A 15,132-nucleotide genomic window follows, 5' to 3' on the forward strand; every position below is an offset into this window, starting at 1 on the left:
AAAAAAAACAGTCAGCCTCCTAGTTCATCTTCCCATTCGAAATTTGATCCAAGTTTTCCAGTGATACTTCAAATGGAGTAGGAAGCTTTGGGACTGGGTTTTTTAGCCTAGATATCTTTACCTCCATGTTCTTAAATACATAGAAATTAGAATAATACACATTGAGTTACCTTCAGTGGCAGTTTATCCACTGACTAATTTCTGGTCAGGAGAATAACTCTTTAAAAATTGTATGGACCTCATTGTTCAGAAAGCAGCCTCTTTCTTGAAAATACAGCAATAAGACCAATGGCAGTAATTGGGCTATATATATATATAAATTGAAAATATTCAAGGTTTGGTAGGTAAGGTCTCTCATTCAAAATGCCAGTAGAGATTCAGGGAATATCTTAGGAAAATAGCACTTTGTAAATAGATAGGATGCCAAGGGTATTTTATTTGAATATTTGAGATAATGGAATAATAGAAAACCAGAGCAACTGTGAACATTAAAGATCATTTAGATCATGCCCTTCAACTTAAAGATAGGGAAGCTGAAGCCCAGAGAGCTGAAGTGATTGGACTGAAGTCACACAGATAGTGGCACGTTTAAGACAAGAATTCAAATCTCTGGATTAGCTAGGTAGGCACTAGGTTTAGAACGGGAAGCTGACTTCCGGAGTTTCTAAGTGTGTAAGTGTGTGTGTGTATGTGTGTGTGTTTGTCACCTTCAGTAGAATTAAAGTCAAGAAAGAGAAAACCAAAGTATGACTTTTCATTGGATTCACACAGTAAGAGTCCAAACAGATCATACTCCGTAAAATACTTTAACAGTCAAATGGGAAGTCATTAATTACATCCTGACTGGTCTTAGATAATGTTTCTAATCTTTTGTCATGTCATGAAAATGTAATTTATTATACGGGAATGGAGTTTCCTTTACCTACTAACTTGATATAACTAGAATTGTGAACTTTTGACTGAAAAATGTCAGATTTTTTCCATGAGAGTGATACATTACTTAGAAGCCCCTGGCTTCTTGGAGGTCTTAATAAAACTTTGTAATTTTTTTCCATGTTCAGTAACATTCTCAAGATGTAGTATTTACTGCCCAATATAATTGTGGTGACTTACTGGTCCTTTGTTAACTAACCTGGAAAGTAAATGTAAAGTACAGGGTAGCAAAGTTTAGGGGAAAGAGCTATACACTAGGTGGGAAGAGCCCTAGATTTTAACAAACTACTATATCATTTACCAGCTGTTAGTCTTGAGTAGGTTACTATGGTAACCACACACACTCCGCCCCCCACCCCTGCCCAAGAAGATGTCCATGCCCTGATCCCAGAATTTGCAATTACACCTCTTTGTGTGGCTAAAGAGAATGTGCGTATGTAATTAAGGTACAGACTTTAACAAAGGGAGATTATTCTGGATTATCTGAGTGGATCCAATCTAGTCACATGAGCCCGTAAACACAGAGAACTTTCTCAAACTGAAGATAGGAAAGATGAGGCAGAAAGAGGGAGCAGAGAGATTTGAAGCTTGAGAAGGACTCAACCCACGATTGCTGACTCTGAAGATGAGAAGGGTAATGCATCTAGGGAATGCAGATGGTCTCTAAACGACAAAAGCAGCCCTGACTAATAGCCAGAGAGGAAATGGTGACCTCAGTCCTGCAGCCACATGAAGTTGAATCTGGCCAGCAACTAAAGTGAGCATGGGAGGGGATTTTCTTCTGAAGCCTTTAAATAAGAGTACAAACCACCCCTGCGCCCCTCTCTCGGGAGCTGAATAGGCTGCGTTACCCTTGGAACGCGCCGCAGAACCAGAGTCCTGTGACGACTGCCACGTTGGCTCCCTTGGTCCACTCACCAACCTGCGGTCCTCCACCGCTGCACCCTGCCAGCCTGCCCCTTTCCTGTGCCAGGAACCGACAGGCACCACACCCCACCAGTACCCAGCACTGACCCCGGAGCAGAAGAAGGAGCTCTCTGACATTGCTCACCGCATCGTGGCTCTGGCCAAGGGCGTCCTGGCTGCAGATGAGTCCACCGGGAGCATTTGCAGTCCATCAGCACTGAGGACACTGAGGAAAACCGACACTTCCACCTCCAGCTGCTGCTGACAGCTGACGACCGCGTGAACCCCTGCACTGGGGGCGTCATCCTCTTCCGTGAGACACTCTACCCCGAAGGCAGATGATGGGTGTCCCTTCCCCCAAGTTATCAAAGCCAAGGGCGGTGTTCTGGGCATCAAGGTAGACAAGGGTGTGGTAACCCTGGCAGGAACAAATGGCGAGATGACCACCCAAGGGCTGGATGGGCTGTCGGAGCGCTGTGCCCAGTACAAGAAGGACGGAGCTGACTTTGCCAAGTGGTGCTCTGTGCTGAAGATCGGGGAGCACACCCCCTCCTCCATCGCCATCATGGAAAACGCCAATGTCCTGGCCCGTTACGCCAGCATCTGCCAGCAGAATGGCGTTGTGCCCGTCGTGGAGCCTGAGATCCTCCCTGATGGGTACCATGACTTGAAAGGCTGTCAGTATGTAACTGAGAAGGTGCTGGCTGCTGTCTAGAAGGCTATGAGTGACCACCACATCTACCTGGAAGGCACCTTGCTGAAGCCCAATATGGTAACCCCAGGTCACGCCTGCACCCAGAAATATTCTCAAGAGGAGGTTTCCATGGCAACTTTCACGGCATTGCGCCGCACAGTGCCACACGCTGTCCCTGGGATCACCTTCTTATCTGGAGGCCAGAGTGAGGAGGCAGCATCCATCAACCTCAACGCCATCAACAAGTGCCCCCTGCTGAAGCCGTGGGCTCTGACCTTCTCCTATGGCCGAGCCATGCAGGCCTCTGCCCTGAAGGCCTGGGGAGGAAAGAAGGAGAACCTGAAGGCTGCTCAGGAAGAATACATCAAGCGGGACCTGGCCAACAGCCTCGCCTGCCAAGGGAAGTACACCCCGAGTGGTAAGGCAGGGGCTGCAGCCAGCGAGTCCCTCTTCATCTCTAGCCATGCCTACTAAGCAGAGCCCAGGCGGCCCCCTCAACACTCCAGGCCCCGCCCCCTCCCGCACTCACTCTTGAAGAGAGGGGGCCTCACCCCGGGCTCCAGGCTGCCCTTTCCTGTCACTCTTGCCTCCCTGGTGACATTGGTGCATGGTGTTGTCTGTGTACGCCAACTCCATCACCCTTTCCAGCATACTGCCAATAAACAACAATTTAAGGGGCGGGGGGTGGGGGGGAGGGGGTGTGGAGTACAGGCCCCTTGAAACCCTGATTTCATCTTGTGAAACCTGGAGCAGAAAAACTAGCCAAGCCTACCCAGACTTTGACTTACAGAACTGTGCGGTAATAAATTTATGTTGTTTTAAGCCACTGCATTTTCGGTAATTTGTTACACAGTAATAGAAAATTAATACAGTGATTTAACCTTTCCCGCCTTGGTTGTCTCTTTGATAAGATACCTTACCTTCCAGATTTATTTAAGAATTATGACAGGTGGAATTTTCCTTAAAACAGAGTTCTGTGATATAATAGGAGAAGAAAATTTCTATGAAATATAATCAGCACATTTTCCATTTAACAAGAAAAGTAATATCTCAGATATTTCTTTATACCATCCTTTCCTTACCTAACCCTCAATTTGATGTTCCTTTTATCTAAGCATAGGAAAAATATGATAAGGCCCAGTTTTTAAGAGAGCTCTTCCTGCTGATATCCTAGAATTTGGAAAATAAATTATGTTATGACTATTGTTCAATTATACCTGAGGCTGAAAATTTATTATGCTCATTAAATTAAATGAAAATTCTATTTTCACATCTGTAAGATATAACATATGTTTTGAATGTATTATATTAATTTCCTTTCACTTGTGGTATAAATTAATTGGCTGGATTGGACTGGTGAAAGAAGGTCCCCAAAGACAAAGTATAGTAGAAGGAAATTGAGAAGTTAAAAGAAAAATGAGTGTACCTTTCACTTCCTGGGAGTTGAAATAACAAAATAAGCCTCACTGAACGGTAACAGTGAGAAAACATGAAGACTACTTTCAGCCAGTTTAGGTAAATCAGAAAACACAGGTATCATCTTACCTTGGAGCAACATATATCTCTTGTTAATTTAGGGATAAAAAGAACTTCCCCTATTCCTAAATCTCTGTAGAATAAAACTGTCTTTGCTAACCATAAGTTCAAATTCTAATGAATCTTATTATATGAATCTGTAGCTTCTTGTAACATTATGATGCAGCTTTGTGCCTCTTTATTGGAACTTCTCTTTTTATTACCTGTCACAGCTGTCACACAGATCACACAGCCTCATTCCCAACTCGAAATAATCAGGAGCTTCATTTTGGAGTTGTGATTATCTGGATCACCTTTGGTGACCATTAGAGATGTTTGGATTTACACATCCAGTTGGGTCTATTTAGTTTTCATCCAATTAAATGTGCTCTTTTTTTTGTATTGTTATAATTCTGTCAATTCTTGTGTGCAATGGTTGATACTGTACCAGAAGAACATTGCTTCTCTGGTTTGTGAATGAATTTCATGATACACTTGGCTTTTTTAATTTTTGTAATGGCCCTGGTTGCTTTTAGCAACACCTGCCTTCAAAATTGCAATCTACAGAAGAGCATCTTTCTATGATGAAAATTTGGCCAGAGTATTCTACATTAGGCTGTTTGATTACTTTCTAGTGTTCTACTAAAATGCATTTGTGTTATCTGGGCTATTAGTGACCTTCATAGTTTTTATAAAGTACTGCTTCAAGAGACCTGGACTGGTCTTGGAACCAATGTTAATTGGCTCTATGATTTCAAAGTACTCACTTAGCCCCTCTGTATTTGTTTTCTCATCTAGAATATAGAGGGGAAATATCTCTCACATGTGGTGGCCTTAAAACTGTAATTGATTTTCTCTGGCAGCGCAAAAGTGTTTCATTCAATCTATTTCCCTAAAAGAGAGCATGAGGAAAAACTTGACTGACTTGTACTGTTTGGGAAACTCTTCCTTGTCTATCAAGATCATGACGATAAAGTACTAGTCATCAGCAAACATTAAGATTGCAAAAGGAGCAGGAGCAGAGCCCATAATCCAGTTTCATTCCTAGCTGACTGTAACCATAAGACAAGCTGGACATCCCCATGACTCCAGGTATTGGCCGAAGTTCCCAGGGACAGCGGGCTCCTTCCTTATGGATTCTAAAAGTACACATACATAATAGATAATTCAAGGCCACTAAGCAAATGACCAAATAGTATTTTGTGCATGATATAATACTAATACTGAAATTTAAGAAAAGAAATGCAGTTATGTATCTGGTGAACTTCTTGGAAGTGCAGATACAGACTGAGAATGTTCACTGATGTGGTTCTCAAAAAAACCCAAGAAATTTGTTTTTCATTGTTTTTGTTTTATAAAGAAACAAGGATGCCTGGTGTAAATAAATAAGGATACATTAAGCAAAAATTTTCAGGAACTGCTGTGTAATGAACTCAGTACTCTGCTATGTAATATTGGGATTCAGAAATGGAAAACTTAGCTGGTGATTTGGCTAGAAAGGCAAGATTTGTTAAAGGGTATTTCATATAAAAAACAGCAAGAGAACAATATGAAATGATTTATAACTCTGTGCATGATGACAGCATTTTAGCAAAAAGGTTACTTATAGCTGCTGTAAGGAAAATAAAATTTCTTAACCAAGAATCCAAGACCCATCACAGTCTGAGTTTAACTTGCTCTCCTAGTCTTACCTACCTCTCTCTACTACATACGCTACATTCTCTAGTCACTGCTCCCCCTGCAAGAATTTTATGGTTTCCTGAGTTTGTCATTGTTTCTCTTTAAATGAAGTGCACTTCTCTGATTGGTAAAGTTCTACTTCCATTTGAGACATTTCTTCCATTCCCTTCCTTGTGAGTTATTTATCCATGTGGTATTATTTTCTCCATTGTACTTTAGCACTTATAATACTTACAATTATTTATATTTCTGTTTATATGTCCAGGGCAGGTGTAACATCTCACTACTCTCTTTGCCACCACACACTCAGCAGTATGTTTGACTCATAATTGATGCTAAACATTTGTTTTTCCATCCCAGTAAACATTTGTTCATCCATTCAATTTATAGGTATGTAAGTTTGGAAAGATAAGGTAAGAATCAATTGATGAAGGAAACCTGAGGAGTTTGGGATTTCTCGTACAAAAATGGGGAGTCACAATAGCTTTTTGAGAAGAGAAGTAGAATAATGGAAGCATTTTTTTTTGTAGGAAGATGGCTCTGAATGTGGTACAAATGGACAGAAGGATGAAGATGATCTCTAAGGAGCTAAAGACAACAGTAAAATAGGTTGTAGCAAGACCCTCAGACAATTCAATAGAGGCTATATATATCTTTTGAATCACTTTTTACATTCCTAAAATTTTTATTTAGAAATAATTTTGGGTTTACAGAAAAATTACAAAGAGAGTATAGAGAGTTCCTATATACACCTCACTCAATTTACCCCGTTAGGAACATCTTACATGTTCATAATGTATTTGTCAAGACTAAGATACCAGTATTGGTACACTGCTACTAACAAAATTTCAGACTTAATTTGTATTTCACTAGTTTTTCCATTAAGGTCCAATGGAAGGTGTTCTGTTCTGAGATCCAATCCACAGTATCACCTTACATTTAGATATCATGTCTTCCAGATTCCTTTGGTCTGTGACTTTTTTTTTTTCAGTCTTTCTGTATTTTTCATGACCTTAAACATCTGTAGGAGTATTGACCAGGTGTCTTGTAGAATATCCCATGATCTGAGTTTGTCTGATGTTTTTTCTCATGATTAGACTGGAGTTACAGGTTTTCATGAAGAATATCACAAAGATGAAGTTGATCTTATCATCACATCTGTCAAAGTTTGCAAGATACCAATATGATATCACTGATGATGCTAACCTGCATCACTTGGTTAATGTAGTGTTTGCCACGTTTATTTATTTACGATTTTTTCTTTCCTTACTTTATTCCTTGAAAGTAAGCCATTTAGTCTGTTCTAAGGGAGTTGGGGGACAATTAAACTATCTCCTTGAGTAGGGAGCATCTACATACAGTACTTGGGATTTCTTTGTAAGATCTCCACTCCCTTGTTCATTTATTCATTAGTTTATTAATATCACTATGTACTCATGTGTATTTATTTTATACTTTGATTTATAATCCAATTATAGTTTACATATTTTATTCCTCAAATTGTTCCAGATTTGGCCATTGGGAGCTTTTTCAGTTGGTTTCAGTCTCTCTTTGATATATCCTCATAATAGTGAATTTTTCTTGGGGAAGGGGGACACTTTTGTAATTTCTGGCCATATAAGAAGCTCCAGGTTTGTTTTGTATATCCCTCACTCAGCCCCACTATTAGCCATTTCTCCAGGCAGCCTTGGTACCTTTTATTGGAGAATGGTGTTTATAGACCAAGATCTTGGCACTGGCTCTGCTTGTTGCTACTGGAGTAACGTTTCTAGGCTCTTTCAATGAACAGAGCAACAATATACACACATGTATACTAAACTATGTACATGAGCATCATTAATACTATTAATGTACCATATCATTAACTATTTTATGTACACTTTTTAATCTATATTAAGCAAATTATGACTTCATGGAAGTGTCTCCAGCTTTAATCTGGTGTCACATCATTCATTCTAGTCTTCCTCTTTTGCTTATCTGTAACTCCAGCATTAAGAAACCTGGCTGTCACTATACACCGTACATTTACTTATTTGCTCACCTGAAACAGTTTCAGAATTGTTAACTTGTGTCCTCATGAGAAACAAATTTAGCAACTAGAGTAGTGTAGTAGTAGTGTAGTAGTGTATATGAATGAAGTATGTGAATATGAATGAAGTAATGTGTATGAATGGAATAATATGAGTGAAGTAGTGTAGTAGCGTAGTTCCTTTTATCTTTAGTTTACAGGTTCTACTCAAAACATTGTTTTCCAAAGTTACTTAGGTCAGCTCGTTTTCCCCACCTGCTTCAGTGTCATCATATTATACATCGTAATACAGGTAGATTTGTTTGTCACAGTCTACATTCCATCCTGAGATACCTTGACATCCTGATTGATTTTTATCTTTTAGTTTACATACATTAAAATTCACTCCATGTATTGTACAATTCTACAGGTTTTGAAAAATGCATGTAAGCATGTATCTACTACCCCAATACAATATAGGTTCTTCATCCTAAAATTTAAAAAACAGTTCTTTCACCTCCAAAGTTCCCTTGTACATCCTCTTTGTAGTCAATTACTCCTCCAACCTGTGGCACCCATGGATTTGTTTTCCTTCCACTAATTACATTTTAGTGAAGTATTTTTTTAGCTAATTGATTGCTGCTGTTGTCTCTACCACGTGAATATAAGTTCTGTGAGGGCAAGAACCATGTGTCTTGTTAATCACTGCATAACTTCTGACTAGGAGAGTACATTGCAGGTGCTTAATAAATATTGTTGAACAAAGAAATCAATGATGAAATAAGGAATAAGAATAGAATTATTTATTTTAGACCTTATAATGCTTTTTGAGGGGAGAGAGACTCTAGTAGGCATTAGGGATTCAAAGATAGACTGTAGCATCTTCCGTCAAGAAACATACACTTTAGTCAAAGGACAAAACCTGCACACAAACTGCTGCAATACATATTAGACTATGATACAGGTGCCAGAAAGGTAGTGGAAATAGAGTTCAAGGAAGGAAGAACTCATGTCTAGCTGGACAGTGCTATTGTCTGAATGTTTGTATCCCCCCAAAATTCATATGCTGAAACTCTAACCCCCAAGGTGGAGGGGCCCTTGAGAGGTGATTAAGTCATGAGGGCAGCGACCTCATGCATGGAATTAGTCCCTTATAAATGAGGCCCTAGAAGGACCCTTTGCCTTTTCCACCATGTGAGGTTATAGCTAGAAGGCACTATGAATCAGAAAGTGAACCCTCACTGGATATCAAATATCCTAGTGCCTTGATCTTGGACTTCCTAGCTTCTAGAACTGTAAGAAATAAATTTCTGTTGTTTAAAAGCTACCCAGTCTATGCTATTTTGTTATAGCAGCCCAAATGTACTAAGACAGGCTGTCTGATGGCGAGAATATAACAATGAGCTCATTTTAAAGGATTCTATTCTAATTTATTTGGATTTTATGTGAATTTGTTACTAAGATGTATTTGCTACAAATAGAACCCTAGTTCTGTCATCTTTATGGGGAATGTTGAGAGGGCTTGGATTCTGACGTGGAAGCAGAGGGTATGAGTAGAGGAGATGGTGGTGTTTTTGCATATTTTTAAGCTGCTAAAACTATTAGTGATTCCAAGATATTTTTGTTCTAATTTACAAGGTTGTGTTAGGGTCTACATTAGCCTTGATGATGACTTATTTTTTTTTTCATTCTCTATTTGTAGTAGGATCCTCAGTCCTCTTTATTTTTATTTTTTTTTAGTTAATTTTATATTGCATTGATTTCCTTTCCAAATATGAACAATTTTCATCTTTGGAGAATAGACTCCATTCAAATATGATAATTGCATTTGGGAACTATACCTGAACTGTACAGAGAAAATTATATCCAATATGCATTCAATGTCAAACACATTTCAAGATAAAGAGTAAATGCATGCTGGATTGTTTAGCTGTATAAATACACATTCTCAGGAGATAATTCTTTTAAAGCAATACAGAAATTTGATGGCTGCAATATCAACTGCATGATATGTTTTGAGTGGTATTTCAAAGATAATCCCAACCCATAATATAGCTCCCTTACTAGACATATTTATTTGGAGTTAAAGCATTAAAAGCCAAAGAGATATAAAGTTTTATTTCTTGGTAATTTACAATCAGTCATTAATACCTAAACCAGATTTTATTTATTGAGTTAACCCTCTTAGAGATCTGGGCCCTGATAAAATGGATCAAGGGCTAGGTAAGTCTTGCTGAAGGCAGATGGTAGGAAATGCCTGAAAAGGATGGCCTTGTACATGATGTTGAGATTCAGTGGAGGATGCTGAGTAGTAGATCTAAGAAATTTAGACAACATTTGTGTCAAGAATGCTAAGAAGGAGGAGAAGAATTGTAGGAAAAAAAAGTCATTTAAAGGCACCAGTGGACATCTAGCAATAGAATTCATAGAAAGCATTGGACTAGGAGCTAAGTGGCACAAAAAGAGGAAAAGTCTAGGACACGGTGAATAAAACTATGACTTTGACTGAAAGGAAGGGGATGGCAATGTAGGAATCAGACAAAGAAATAAGATGACAAGTCCAGGCAAGTGAATTAAAGTAGGGAGGAATGGATAGGTACCCTATGATTCAAATTTCAGGTACTCATAATGGTGTTTAAATGAAATATATACAGAGGATTTATATAGAAAATGGCCTCAAACTCAGATACCACTAAGGCACAACAGCAACAAAGATTCTATTTCTAGCTTCCACTTTACTCAGTGCCAGCACTGATGCCTCATTTCAGGTGGGTAAACATCCATAGATGGGTAGGGAAAACCACACCTGGCTAAAGGGAAGGATGAATGTGGTAAGCAAAGAAAACACAGCTCCTGGTAATAATTCTGAGTCCTTTTTCAGTTGGTCTAGCTCAATTTTTGTTTATGCTATAATTCAGATTTACAAAATAAAGCAATTTAAAAAAAATGTGTAAGGGTTCAAATATACAGCCTAGCACTGCTTTAGCCTCCATTACTGCTACAGTTTTGCCAATTTCTGTAACCTCTTTTAGATTCACATTCTGGATCTATCAAATTACAAAGCAGTTTTGAAATTGTGCCCATTTCCATGATGTACTTATACTTGATCAGTACTTGGAAAGAGAGATGTGCTTGTAGTCCTGAGATAGAGAATAATGCTGAATTTGTCAGTTAATGAACACTTGTATTTAAGAGCAAGAAAATAGAAATTGCAGAATTTTTCCAAATGCTGGAGATATATATATATATATATAATTTACTTATTTATATATATATGTATGTATTTACTTATTTAATTTAATGGATGATTTGAAAGAGGATAACAGTTGATGTACAACTGACGAATGTGTTAAAATGTATATTTACTCACAAGACAGGGTATTATGCCCTGGGAGAGGAACTTTCTCAGTAGGTTGAGCTTTCATTTTTTTTTTCCAGATATGAAAAATTTAATGATGGAGTAAATGAAAGAAAGAGAAAATTAAGAATTTCCAAACACTGGACTAGATTTTTTCATTTATTGTCTAATTTTTACATGCGAGGAAACTGGGGTTCAAGGAAATTATGTTGTTGAACCCACGTTCATGTGCCTGACACACAGTGAGGCCAAACAAACCGAAACGTCAGAGTTCGGAGCAGGGAGAGATTTACTGCAAGGGCCAGGCAAAGAGAATAGGCCAGTAGTACTCAGAACACTCAAATTCTCTGATAGGTTTCAGTGAAGAATTTTTCAAGGCAGATTTGGGGGGAGGGCTGCAGGGTATGTGACCTTTCTCTTATTGGTTGGTGGTGAGGTAACAAGGTCGTGTTCTAGGAATCTCAGTCATCAGCCTTCTGGTTCCAACCAGTCTGGGGTCCAGACTGCTTGATCTCAGCCTGAAGTTACCACCCTCCACCTGGGTGGGGGCCGTAGTTCCTGTAGAAGAACTCATAGGTACTTATCAGACTGTTATGTGTATATTCCTTCAGGAGGAACTAGGAGTCTCGTGACTCTTGTTCTAATCATTAGCTATTTGAATCTGCCCTTTCGAACTCAGGGAAGGTCTGAGAGGCTGAAGCCTTTTTCCTACCAACAAGAAACAGGAAACATGAAACATGGAAAGGCTTTTCTACCCAGGAAGGCACCACAGGGTCTTGTTCAGTTTCAATTATTGCTCCAACTTGCACATCCAGTGACAGAGCCAGGATTCAAACCTAGATTTGTCTGACCAGTTGATTTTTATTTCTATACTCTCTAAGGATCATAGCATGTAAATACGGATATTTGGATGGTGAAAATATGGCCGATTAGTACACAATATTTTTTAGCAAATTTAGGTCCAATAAACGTAGAGTCAGTTAGATCTGGATTGGATTTCTGGTTCCATTGACTGTCCTTTCATAAATCACTTAACATCTCTGAAACTTGTATTTCTCACATATACAAAGAGGATTATTAAAATCTGTTTGAAGGTCATCAGAAGAATTACATGTGACAATGCCAATAAAATGCCTAACAGAATGTCTGACAAATAATAGGTGCTCAAGGAAAATACACTGAATAGAACCCCTTATTGGTGGCATATTTCCAAAATTATAGAAAATTAGCAATTGTTAGGAAAAGGTTTTCAACTGGCCAGGAGCAAAAATTATTCTCTGTCTATTTAATCTCTTCTTTGGTAACTTTATCTAGTATCAAGGCTTTAACTGTTGCCGCTAGGAAAGACTCTCAATCTAATACAGCAGTCTGACCACAGGCAAGAATCTTGCACTTGAATAGGATGATATTGAAAACCTAACCTGTCTTCCTCCCTCAAAATGCCTCTTCTCCTGATTATCTCTTATGCTTGTTAATTAGGCTACTATTATAATAATTAGCATGGTCTATTTCTCAGTAAATGTTTGTACATGTGAAGTCTTCGAATCAGGCTTTGCCTAGCATTTCTTTAACCTTAGATCACTTGTCCAAATAGCGAGTAAAGAAAGAAGGGAAGGAATTATCCTTTGAGTATGTATATAAATCAGTCACTTTGCTATGCATCTTACATGATTTGTCTTATATATTCCTCTTAACAATGACAAAATACCATTGCCATTTCATAAGAAAGTTAATTGAAGTTCAAAAGTAGTACATAACTTTCTCAAGTCCACTAAGACTTTCAAAGCAGAATTTTCCTATTCCCACTGTCATATGGCTAATTCAAAAGAATATCTTATTCATAATTCCATCATTTTTCAGAGATGGATGGATGGATGGATGGATGGATTTTAGGACTAGGCATGTGTGCCTGGAATATTGTGGTAACTTGCTGATTGACCTCCCCTGACTCCAGACTGTCTCCTCATCACCCCTGTTCATCACTGCTGGATTATTCCTTCTAAACCACCACTTTGATTTAACTTCCTCTTCAAAAGGATTGATAGTTTCCCATTGCCCGAAGGATAAAATTAAAACTACCTATCCACATATGCAAAGACTTTCATAATTTGGCACCAATCTATTTTACCAGCATTAACTTTCACCCTATCTTTAAAAAACCTGTCTACTCCAGTTAAATTATTCTGTTTACTGCTCCCTAGACACCCTTTTAAAATTCTGTATTCCCACGAATTTGTTCATTCTTTTTTCCCCTGTCACATTCTTCCTCTTGATCAAAGACTGTTGCATTTTAAGACCAGAGCAAGTACTTCACGTGAATTTGTGCCTGGCCACTCCATCCATAATGGAATGCATTTAATTGCATTTGTCACTTAGAACATCAAATGTGATGCTTTTTCGAATATTCATTAAAATAAAATTTTACATACATATGTGATAGCTACTTTTTTTCACCTCCACAGCTATCCAAGCCACCACTATCTACTGCCTAGATTACTGTAATATCTTCCTATAACTGTTTTTTTCTGCCTCCATTCTCCCCTCTTCCATCCACAATGCACACAGTGATTCTTTTTTAAAAACAATCAAGTCGAATGTATTTGTCAGACATTCTTTTTTAAAAACAATCAAGTCGAATCATCACAAAGCCCTGTTTTAAAATCCTTGAGCATTACTAGTCACGTGACCAACATGGTAGTGGCCGAAGTTTTCTATGACCACATGCTTTCTGGAAGTCAAGATGACTAGAGCTGTAGCAGTAGCTAGACTAGCGTCCTGAGGTTGGTATCTGAGTGCAGCCACTCCACTGCCGAGACGAGCTTCAGCGGCCACTTTGGCCCTGTGGCCACATTTTTCTTTATGACACTGAGCTGGCAGGTGTCATGAATGGTATCATAGCAGAGCAGCTGGACACACGGTGTTGCTTCATTTGCCTAGATGATACCATCTGGGCTTGAGACTGGGCCCAGAGCTGATTCAGAAAATCCAGTTTCCATGGCTTCATGAATTGGACTCACCATCTGCTGAGAGAAAGTAGTAGCTTCTAGCAACTATGTTGGTTCCAAGTCCCTCTTAAGTTCAGAGAAGTCAGTAGAAATCTATAATATGCTGGGCTAATCTATCTTTATACATCTGAATGACATGGTAAACACCATGCTGTTGGGACTGTGCATTTTAGGAGGTCATACATAGGTAGAACTGCCGGCTAACTGATACAGTGCAACCATCTGTCAACCAGAATCTATGCTATCATCTAGGGAGACACAGACAGGTCTCTCTAGAGTACCTGTCTGGAAGGGATGACCAAGAAATATGTCAGCCTTCATGATTGGAGGCCTGAGCAGAGACAAGATCAAGGACCACTTCTAGAAGATAGTGGTGTCAAACATGTTTAAGTTGTTCAGAGATAACCTCATTGGGGTGGATACATGTCTTTCCTCAGGAAGACTGTGTGTTTTGTCTTATCCCTTGTCCCCACAAGTAACCTCTGGCTAAAGAAAAAGCAATTTCAGAAGGAATTTGGCCTCATTAATGTAGAGTGTATCTGTCCCCTCTGCAATATCACAGGCAGCCGTTTCCTTTGTGTCATTTTGTGCAGTGACAACGTGACAGTGTTGTAACATTTCATAATTCATGTTCACTATCAGATGCAGCTGATGAACACCACATGGATAAGCATCACGAAGAAATACTTTTCTGATTTGGTACCAGACACAATGTATAATGTTATCTTCTGTCCTATTAATCTGGACCACGAACACCTTGACATTCGTGGGTGGCACCCTGGACTGTGTAGCCTGACTGACTTTGCAATGGCTCCAGCTTGGTAGTAGGGAGACTTGGCCAGGGGAGTTAGAAGATATTGAAATTTTAAAAATAAGCTTATTGGATCTCTATGCTTTCTTGCGGAAAAAATTAATAATTATCTAATACCTGGTCTGGAAATTATTGCTGCTAATGTTGCTCTCTCTCTCCCCATATATCCATCAGTAGTGGTGATGGTGGTGGTGGTGGTGGTGGTAATGATATCAACCAGTA

At 39.0% G+C, this 15,132-nt stretch overlaps 1 pseudogene; it reads left to right on the top strand.

Moving 5' to 3' along the window:
- Positions 1–1,260: 1,260 nt before the first annotated feature.
- Positions 1,261–3,007, top strand: LOC105079100 (fructose-bisphosphate aldolase A pseudogene; annotated as a pseudogene).
- The last annotated feature ends 12,125 nt before the right edge of the window (positions 3,008–15,132 follow it).

The sequence above is a fragment of the Camelus bactrianus genome, chromosome X, assembly GCF_048773025.1.
Source record: "Camelus bactrianus isolate YW-2024 breed Bactrian camel chromosome X, ASM4877302v1, whole genome shotgun sequence".
In the NCBI taxonomy this organism is placed as follows: domain Eukaryota; kingdom Metazoa; phylum Chordata; class Mammalia; order Artiodactyla; family Camelidae; genus Camelus; species Camelus bactrianus.